At 43.4% G+C, this 10,715-nt stretch overlaps 1 non-coding gene and 1 pseudogene across 1 annotated transcript; one reads left to right on the plus strand and one right to left on the minus strand.

Moving 5' to 3' along the window:
- Positions 1-1,990: 1,990 nt before the first annotated feature.
- TRNAY-GUA (transfer RNA tyrosine (anticodon GUA)) lies at positions 1,991-2,062 on the minus strand. The gene has a single exon. It is a non-coding gene; the product is annotated as a tRNA-Tyr (tRNA).
- An 848-nt stretch (positions 2,063-2,910) lies between these two features.
- On the plus strand, positions 2,911-4,310 carry LOC139185831 (annexin A1 pseudogene; annotated as a pseudogene).
- The last annotated feature ends 6,405 nt before the right edge of the window (positions 4,311-10,715 follow it).

The raw sequence follows: 10,715 nt of genomic DNA on the forward strand, positions 1-10,715 counted from the left end.
AATTCCATTTCTGATGGGGGAACTAAGTTCCCACAAGCAGCATAGTACTCGCCCTGCCCCCCTTCAAAAAAAGGAAAGAAAAAGAAAGGTACATTTCCCCCACTAATCCACACTGCTTTGCCAAACATCAAGTTGCAATTTACTCCTGGTCCATTTCCCAGTCTACATTTTGCTCCGTTGGTTTATTTCATTGTGCCTGTCACATTGTCTTAATTACTACAACTTTACTAAGTACTGTTATCTCATGAGGCTACTTCCCATTTTTTTCTTCTGGAGTATTTTGCTTTTACTTGGCCAGTTGCTCTTCTGTGTATGTTTTGGGATCACACACACACATATGCACAAACACACAAAATGTCTGGAGTAGCATAGGACTGAATGTGTAGTTCAGAAAACAATTACATCTACATGATTTTGACTGTTTTGTATCAAAAAACATGATATATGTTTCCTTTTTTTTTAGTGTTTCATAGTAAAAATTGTATCATTTTTCTCAACCTTGGTACTAATACTTTGAAATTTATTTATATGCACTTATTATTATTTAGACTCCAAGTGTTATTTTTAACATTCTTTTTAATAGAGTAATGAAGTGCATTTGATTGTCCTTTGACTTTTCCTGCACAAACTGTATGTCTGGGTGACCCATGAATTGATGATGACAAGGTTATTTTTTTTTAATTATTCATTTTAATTGGAGGCTAATTACTTTACAATATTGTAGTGTTTTTTGCCAAACACCGACATGAGTCAGCCACGGGTGCACATGTAAGGTTTTTTTATATCTATATTCTAGCTGATAGTTGAGGGAATTTGCTATTCAGTCACTCAGTAGTGTCTGACTCTTTGCCACCCCATGGACCGCAGCATGCCAAGCTTCCCTGTCCTTCACTATCTCTTAGAGTTTGCTCAAAATCATTTCCATTGCGTTGGTGATGCCATCCAACCGTCTCATCCTCTGAGGGAATTATAGAATTAGATTATCACCATTTCACAATGCCTGTTGAATTAATGGATACAGGCAATGATTGTCAGTAGCTGCTAGTATCTCTCCAAAATAAACAGCCAGTTATTATGCACCTCTTAACTGAAGAACACAAGAGTACCCTACGAAGTAGCCTTGCCTAAAAAAATCCAATCTAAAATTGATCAAGCCTTTAGACCCAATTGTTAATTTACAGGAGAACAAGTATAGCAGAACCTGTTAAATGACACCATGGGCATGCAATAGGCAAAATCCACAACAAACAACCCAGTTTCCTTATCAAATAAATTGCAAGGGAAAATAACAAACCACGGAGAAGCATCTATAGCTACCAAGAGATCCAAGAGACATGTCAACAAACCACAACATAGGATTTGAACAAACTATGTATCTGAGCCCTGGAGAAATTTGAACTCTGACCACAAAATAAAGATTCACTCTTACCATTTGTTTTTAGGTATGACAGTGGTATTATGATTTTATTTTTCAAATGTCAGTATGTATTTTAACAATATATATACTTAGGCATAAAATTATAAGCTGTCTGGGACTTGCTTCAAAAATAATCCAAAATAGGGACATCCCCCGCAGTCCAGAGGTTAAGACTCCACACTTTCAATGTAGGGGACATGTGTTCAATCCCTGATCGGGGAAACATCCCGCATGGCCAGTTTAGTTCAGTTCAGCTGCTCAGTCATGTCCGACTCTGTGACCCCATGGACTGTAGCACACCAGGCTTCCCTGTCTGTCACCAACTCCTGGAGCTCATTCAAACTCACATCCACAGGGTCGGTGATGCCATCCAACCATCTCATCCTTTGTCGTCCCATTCTCCTCCTGCCTTCAATCTTTCCCAGCATCAAAAGAAAAGAAAGAAAGTGAAGTTGCTCAGTCGTGTCTGACTCTTTGCGACCCCACGGACTGTAACCCACCAGGCTTCTCCATCCATGGAATTTTCCAGGCAAGAGTACTGGAGTGGGTCACCATTTCCTTCTCCAGGGGATCTTCCCAACCCAGGAATTGAACCCGGGACTCCTGCATTACAGGCAGACACTTTACCATCTGAGCCACCAGGGAATCAGTTCTTTGAATCAGGTGGCCAAAAGATTGGAGTTTCAGCTTCAGCATCAGTTCTTCCAGTGAATATTCAGGACTGATTTCCTTTAGGATGGACTGCTTGGATCTCCTTGCTGTCCAAGGGACTCTCAAAAGAGTCTTCTCCAACACCACAGTTCAAAAGCATCAATTCTTCGTTGCTCAGCTTTCTTTATAGTCCAACTCTCACACCCATACATGACTACTGGAAAAACAATAGCTTTGACTAGGCAGACCTTTGTTGCCAAAGTAATGTCTCTGCTTTTTAATATGCTGTATAGGTTGGTTGTAACTTTTCTTTCAAGGAGCAAGCATCTTTTAATTTCATGGCTGCAGTCACCATCTGCAATGATTTTGGAGCCCCCCCAAATAGAGTCTGTCACTATTTCCACTGTTTCCCCATATATTCCAGAGATGTGGCCAAAAGATTTAAAAAAATTTTTTTAATAATCCAATATAGGGGAGTGGGTGGGGATGGATGAAACAGGATTGGCCGTGAGTAGATAAGTCATTGAAGCTGGTGATATGCGCATGAGAGCTTGTTAAGCTATTCTTTCCACTTCTGTACATTTTAGAAGTTTCCCATAGTATAAAGCTTTTTTAAAAAGGCTAAAAGAATATAATACCATCTATTCACTGGATGCAGCTTTCTGTATCTTGATATATATGTTACTTCAAATTTTCTAAATGTATTTTTCAAACTTTCTACATTCAAACTGAATGTTTTATCTTCTTTCCCTATTAATTATAGGGAAAGGATCAAGAAGTGGCTAACTTAGGTCTAAGTGCTTCCAGAACTAGAACCAGAGACCTGAAATAACATTGGAGAGCACAAACCGTTCAGAGAAGAATCTCTCTTTAGTTCTTTGTGCGGAGGTGAAAAAAACAAAAAGATCCTTCAAAAATGGCAATGGTATCTGAATTCCTCAAGCAGGCCTGGTTTATTGAAAATGAAGAGCAGGAATACATTAAAACGGTGAAAGGATCCAAAGGTGGTCCTGGGTCAGCAGTGAGCCCCTATCCTACGTTCAATCCATCCTCGGATGTTGAGGCCTTGCACAAAGCAATCACAGTTAAAGGTGTGGATGAAGCAACCATCATTGAAATTCTAAGAGAAACAATGCACAGCGTCAGCAGATCAAAGCGGCCTATCTGCAGGAGAAAGGAAAGCCCCTGGATGAAGTTCTGAAGAAAGCCCTCCTCGGTCACCTTGAGGAAGTTGTTTTGGCTCTATTGAAAACTCCAGCCCAGTTTGATGCCGAAGAGCTCCGTGCTGCCATGAAGGGCCTTGGGACTGATGAAGACACTCTGAATGAAATTCTGGCATCAAGAACTAACAGAGAAATCAGAGAAATTAACAGAGTCTATAGAGAAGAACTGAAGAGAGATCTGGCTAAAGACATTGCCTCAGACACATCTGGAGATTAAGAGAAGGCTTTGCTTTCTCTTGCTAAGGGTGACCGATCTGAGGAGCTTGCTGTAAATGACGACTTGGCTGATTCAGATGCCAGGGCCTTATATGAAGCAGGAGAAAGAAGAAAAGGGACAGATGTGAATGTGTTCACTACCATTCTTACCACCAGGAGCTATCCCCATCTTCGCAGAGTGTTTCAGAAATATTCCAAGTATAGTAAGCATGACATGAACAAAGTTCTGGACCTGGAGTTGAAAGGTGACATCGAGAAATGCCTCATAGTTATTGTGAAGTGTGCTACAAACCAGCCAATGTTCTTTGCTGAGAAGCTCCATCAGGCCATGAAGGGTGTTGGAACTCGTCATAAGACACTGATCAGGATTATGGTTTCCCGCTCTGAAATTGACATGAATGACATCAAAGCATGCTATCAGAAATTGTATGGCATCTCTCTCTGTCAAGCCATCCTGGATGAAACCAAAGGAGATTATGAAAAAATCCTGGTGGCTCTCTGTGGAAGAGACTAAACATTCCTTTGATGATCTCAAGCTTTTTGATCAGAAGACTTTTTAATCATCTTTTCATTCCATATCATAGATTTAAATAGTAAAGTTTCTTCAATAGAAATATAGTCTAGTAACTTCTTCCTGAAAAATAGCCTATAAATCATTTTTTGTATTACAACTCTTTATAGATACAAAATTTTTTTTTAAATATAGTTATTCCAAACTATAAAACCCTACAAAGAGGTTGTTCTAGTAACAATGCCTAAGAAAAATATTTACCTTGCAGAAAATAAAATTATTTTACAGGACAAAAAAAAAAAAAAAATGAAATAACATTGGAAATCTCGCTGAGGGAGTCAGGCTGGTCAGTAGAGCTATGCATTTGTGTGGGAAAGTGGACCAGCTTTCACCTCCTCAGACCCAGAAGCTCCACCTCCTGATTGCCCAACTGCTGACACCCATGCCCTTGAAAGGCTGATTGGATGATAAGAAAGGATTTCTGAGAATTAATTTGCAACTCAAAATAGGATGACCAGAGGGATCAGACAGTCCAGAGCAGTGATTGCCCATAATGTGTGTGGTCCATCAGTAAAATATTTAGAGTATGCATCCTCAATAAATGCACATTTATCTTGTATAAACTGGTAAGTAGTGAAGACTAAACTACAACATTATGCAGAGCTTCCCTGCTGGCATGAGTAGTAAAGAATCCACCTGCCAATGCAGGAGACATAAAAGAGTCGGGTTTGATCCCTGGGTCAGAAAGATTCCCAGGGTTGGGAAGATCCCCTGGAGAAGGACATGGCAACCCACTCCAGTATTCTTGCCTGGAGAATCCCCATGGACAGAGGAACCTGGGGGGCTACAGTACATAGAGTCACAAAGAGTTGGGCAGGACTGAAGAGACTTAGCACGCATGCACCACATTATGCACACTGTAACAAGTAAACTGAAAATAGAATGTTCGGAAAAGTAAATGTAAATGGAAGTGCTAATATTTGTCCCCGCTCTCCAGTGAATCATCTCGTCTCCCAAAGCAGCAATAGCCAAACAATAATAGCAAAGTTCTTGCTGAAAACCCTGAGATACAAATAATTTTGTCACACTCGAGGAAACCTGGGATCAGGAAGGTCACACCCTTGATTTGCATCAAACCTACTGGGGGACACAGCCAGGACGTGAGCTTGGGTCTGCCTGGCTTCAAATACCGAGTGTGACCTTTTCACCCGTTGTCTTTTCTCCAGTGTCGGGTGCAAGTGAGCTAAGACTGAGCCCGAGCAGGCGTGGAATTGCCAGTGCTGTCACGTGGTGGTGGGTTAGTCACTAAGTTGTGTCCGACTCTTGTGACCCCACAAACTGTAGCCCGCCAGGCTCCTCTGTCCACGGGATTCTCCAGGCAAGAATACTGGAGTGGGTTGCCATTTCTTGCTCCAGGGGATCTTCCTGACCCAGGGATTGAACCCCGATCTCCTGCATTGCAGGCAGATTCTTTACCAACTGAGCTATAAGGGAAGATCCGGTGCTATCGTAGTCAGTAACTATAAGCTGAAGCAGCCATGACTTCAATACCATATTTAATTTTTGTAAATACTTGACTCTCTGACTGCATAGCAATAAAAATGCCCATTACACTAACCAGATACCTAAAATTAGAAAATAAGACACTTTTAAACCTCTGAAACATCTACCAGTATATAATTATTCACTGCCTACAGACTTCATATTTTTAAAATAGTCACAAAGAGCAGGAATAATTAAGCTGGCATTAGTTCAGTTCAGTCGCTCAGTCATGTCCGACTCTTTGCAACCCCGTGGACTGCAGCACGCCAGGCCTCCCTATCCATCTCCAACACCTGGAGTTTAGCCAAACTCATGTCCACTGAGTCAGTGATGCCATTCAACCATCTGATCCTCTGTCATCCCCTTCTCCTCCTGCCTTCAATCTTTCCCAGGATCAGGGTCTTATCCAATGAGTCAACTCTTCGAATCAGGTGGCCAAAGTATTGGAGTTTCAGCTTCAGCATCAGTCCTTCCAATGAATAGTCAGGACTGATCTCCTTTAAGATGGACTGGTTGGATTTCCTTGCAGTCCAAGGGACTCTCAAGAGTCTTCTCCAACACCACAGTTCAAAAGCATCAATTCTTAAGCACTCAGTTTTCTTTATAGTCCAACTCTCACATCCATAAACTGGCATTATTAATCCATTATTGGCTCATCATCATGTTTTAGTCACATGATTTCACAAATTTCCCCCCAGATTGAAACTGAAATTCAAATCAGGATCAGTTAGATTTCAGGGTCAGACAGAAGTGGGGGGTTTGATTTCAAAAGCCCAGAAACTGTCAGGGTACAACGTCAGACACTGGACACTGTCCTGGACAAATCTACCAGTAACAACATGAATTCCCTTTGACACAAGCGATTTGATGCAGGAAGGAAAGTCGTGTCAAGAGGGCAAACTGTCACTGCCTGGCACTCCCTGCCCTACAATTACCTGGAGAAACTACAGAGCTAGAGAAAGATCAGAGGAACAAACAACAAGAACAGTGAGATAAAAAGATCTAGAAAATTAAAGATCAACTTAAGTGATGCCCAACGTCAGAGCTGCCTGTCAAACATCCTCCACACAAAACATGCTGCGAAGATGCCCATGAGTTTTCTGACCACTACAGCAAAGGGAACATCACCCTCCAATGGTCGGCAGTGTCTCAAGAGGCGGGAGGACATTATCAAACCTTACAGAGCACTGGAAGCTGATTTAAAGCGAGTCTTCCGAATGGGGAAACCTTGATTGGGATAAGGCGGGGACCATGACTCAACAGTCCAGAGGTGGTAGAAACGAGATGAGGATTCTGGGGCAAAGAATTCAAAGGATTTTAAGGCACAAGCTGGCTCCTGATGTTTTCCATCGAAAAGCTGATAGTCTTTCTGGAAATTTCTATAAGAACAATCAAGCAATTGTGTGGGCTGGAGACCCCTGGAAAAATAAAGTTAATGAAGACAGGGACTTCCCTGGTGGTCCAGTGGCTAAGATTCCACATTCCCGATACGGGGGCCCCCAGGCTGGATCCCTGGTCCAGGAACTAGATCCCTCATGCTGCAACTACGAGTTTGCATGCCGTACCTAAAAGATCTCACCGGCCAAAACGAAGGCCTAGTGCAGCCAAATAAATATTAAAAGATAAAAAATAAAGTTAATGAAGACAGAGAAGTAGCAGAGGGTAGGCAGCAGATGTTGTCCAGGCCTGGTATGGGGCAGATTTTCTGTCTTACTGGTGGGAGAGGGGCTAGCACTGGGGTGCTGGACGTCCCCAGAGCTGGCAATGAGAGGTACTTGGTTGCACTTGGTACAGTGGTTGAGGCACATTTACCTTCTGCTCTGGCCACCGTTTCGTGACCCTTGGAATAATCACTGAGGGCCCATCAGGCTAGGCCCTGCTCCTGGTCTCTGAGAAAGAAGCAGAACCCTGCATGACCTCTGTTGGGGTGAAGACAGGAGAAAATCAGGAGAGGACAGATCCCCAGCCTCAGGCATCACCCCCAAGCACACCCAACTCAGGAATCTGGGGAGACAGGCTCTTCCCAAAGCTGCTGAGAGTCAGAGATATAACCCTGACCAGGGCATCAGGGAGAGAAGCTCATGGGACCTGGGCTTCGACACCCCGGGCTCTGTAGGAGAGGGAGAATTCCGTCTCCCTCTCTGCTCCTAGGTGCTCTGGCTGGGCCTTTGAACCGGGCAGATTGACAAAGAGGAAAATCAATGGAAGAGTATTACCTTGTGTGTTAATATCACGCATACACATGGGAGTACCCGGAAGTCAGTAATTCAAAGTGGGGTTAGAATTTTTGGGTCTATTTATCTAACTTAGCTGGGGAAAGAGATGGGGCAAAAGGACATGTTGGGAGAAGGAAATAACTTTTCAGAAAGATAAATGGGCCTGCAGGGGATTAGATGGATATATGATGGTTTGCAACGTCTGGCTGGGGGTAGTCTCTAAGAAAAAAAATTCCAGTTGCTCTTGGGAAGGGATTTATGACAGTCAAGTTCTTTCAGGCAGATAAGGAATTTCAGGAACTCAAATGCTTTCAGCTCAAAATAATTCTTATGTCAACATGGCAACTTTGAGGGGGCAAACCCTGACCCCCAGTTCTAACCCTCCCCTGCCCTTAGACTGTGTGATTGGCGCAGACTTGGCCTTGACATTGCTATGGGGTCCTGAACTCACAGACCACAGAAGCCAAACTCCTGAGAAGGACTATACAGTCCATGGAATTCTCCAGGCAAGAAAACTGCAGTGGGTAGCCATTCCCTTCTCCAGGGGATCTTCCCAAACCAGGGATTGAGCCCAGGTCTCTGGCATTGCAGGTGGATCCTTTACCAACTGAGCTATTAGGGAAGCCCTGAGAAGGACAACCATCCTGAAGTAAAAAATGGTCAAATAAGCATCATGTACCCTTAAAGGAAAATGATCGAAAGAGGAGGACAAAAAGTTAAAGCGCATAATAATAAACAGACTTAAGATAAAGAAAGAACTGGTAAAAAGCACCTGTAAGAATAAGAAAACATTTTTTGAGGAAGAAGAAGGGCAAAGAACTCGGGCAAAGACATTTCTCCATAGAAGATACACAAATGGCCAATAAGCGCATGAGAAGAGGCTCCAAACTATTAGTCATCAAGGAAATGTGAATTAAACCACAAGGAGGGACCACTTCACACTTATTACGATGGCTATTATGAAGAGGGGAAAGCCAGAAAATAACAAAAGTTGAGGAGGTTGTGGATAAATTGAACCCCTGCTGACGGAAATGTAAAATGGGGCAGCTGCTATGAAAAGTGGTACAGCGATCCCTCAAAAAGTTAATCATAGAATCACCAACTGATTCAGCAAATGAGATTAAACTCCAAAGATTTGAAATCCAGGACTTGAAAAGATATTTGTACAGCCACATCCATAGCAACGTTGTTGACAGCAGCAGCCAAAAGGAAAAGGCAATCACAGTGTCCATTGACGGATGAATGGACAAACAAAACGTGGTATGTACATACCATGGAAAATTATTCAGGCTTAAAAAGGAAGGAAAGGAGGGAAAGTTAGGAATATGGAACTAACAAAGACGACTGAGCGACTTTCACTTTCTTTCAGTGCTCCTTAGGGCTCACCAAGTGGTGCTAGTGGTAAAGAGCACACTCCCCAGTGCAGGAGATGTAAGAGACCAGGGTTCAATCCTTGGGTCAAGATCCCCTGGAGAAGGAAATGGCAACCCACTCCAGTATTCTTGCCTGGAGAACCCACAGACAGAGGAGCCTGGTGGGCTACAGTCCATGAGGGGGTCACGAAGAGTCGTACACAACTAAAGTGACCTGGCATGCATGCAATGCTCCTGAACCATACTTCTAAAGTGATTATAATGGTGAGACGTCCCAGGTGGTCCAGTGCTTAAGAATCTGCCTTGCAATGTCAGGGGATGCAGGTTCGATATCTGGTCAGGAAGCTAAGATCCCATGAGCCTCTAGGTCGAAAAAGCAAAACATAAAACCGAAGCAATATTGTAACAAACTCAATAAAGGCCTTAAAAATTGTTAGTGTCAAAAAAAAATCTTGTTTTAAAAAGTAAGGGCAATGACTTCTGACATTTACACATTATTTACAAAATATGCTGCACAAACTTTAACTCATGATTCTCATGAGAATCCAGGGCAGTCATTAATTGTCATCCCACTTTCACGGTGGAGCTCAGACAGACTGGTAGAGAGTGAATTTCCCAAGATCACACAGGTCAGACAGTGGGGCTGGGACTGGTGCCCAGGGCTCCTGACCAGAGCAGTTGTTTCTCCCACTGAACTTGCTTACTGGCCAGGGCCTGGGCACAGACCCTGTGCAAAGACTTCCGCCTCGCTCAGGCTCTAATAGGAAAGTGCAAAAAGAGCTTCCAGCAGGGCAATTCTAACCCAGATCAGCAAGTGGGGCTGGAGTTAATTGCCTGTTAGTTTCCATGGTTATGTCTTACACTGTTTCCCTAAAGTCCCAAACAAGAGACTAATACAGCGGGAGGAAATTCTCCCAGCGGGGTCAGAAACGCTCCCTGACTGCGTGCAGAACATGCCAATTGTCTCCACCTTCTGAGAAAGACTCTACTTGGAAGTAGTCACCGCTGTGCAAAAGGAACACCATTTCCTGGCATCCTGAGCCACAGCCATGTGTCCGGAGGCATCGCTCTTTAAGGAAGGAACCCACAACACTTCGGTCCTCTCTCCACAACTGTCTCATAAAGCAATTTTGAGGATTAAATCAGTAAGGGCTATAATGTACCTAAAGCGACAGCTGGCTCACAGTGACCCCCGATATTTTAATTAATTTTACAATTTCAAACATCTTCACAGAACTTAATAAAAGTAGCTTTTAGTTCCTTGCTTAAAGCAGAATTGCAGATCTCTTGTGTTGGTTCTCCAGATTCGGCTTCATTCAGAGCATGGACGAACACAAAGCTAAAAGAAAGGCCAGAGCATCCTAAGAAACGACCATGAAGTTGCGCTTGGCCTCTGGTGCTTACACTTGCCTGGCCACCAGAAGCCTTAGCTCACGTCCCAGGCGCACACCACTGATGGCGTGACCCCAGTTGAGCAAGAGGGTGAGCCCGCTGAGGCCTCTGTTTGTCCACATGAGGATGAACTAGGCCCAACAGCAGAGCACTGGGCTTGGACATGTCGTGGGT

Source organism: Bos indicus, chromosome 11 (genome assembly GCF_029378745.1).
Source record: "Bos indicus isolate NIAB-ARS_2022 breed Sahiwal x Tharparkar chromosome 11, NIAB-ARS_B.indTharparkar_mat_pri_1.0, whole genome shotgun sequence".
NCBI classification, from domain to species: Eukaryota; Metazoa; Chordata; class Mammalia; order Artiodactyla; family Bovidae; genus Bos; species Bos indicus.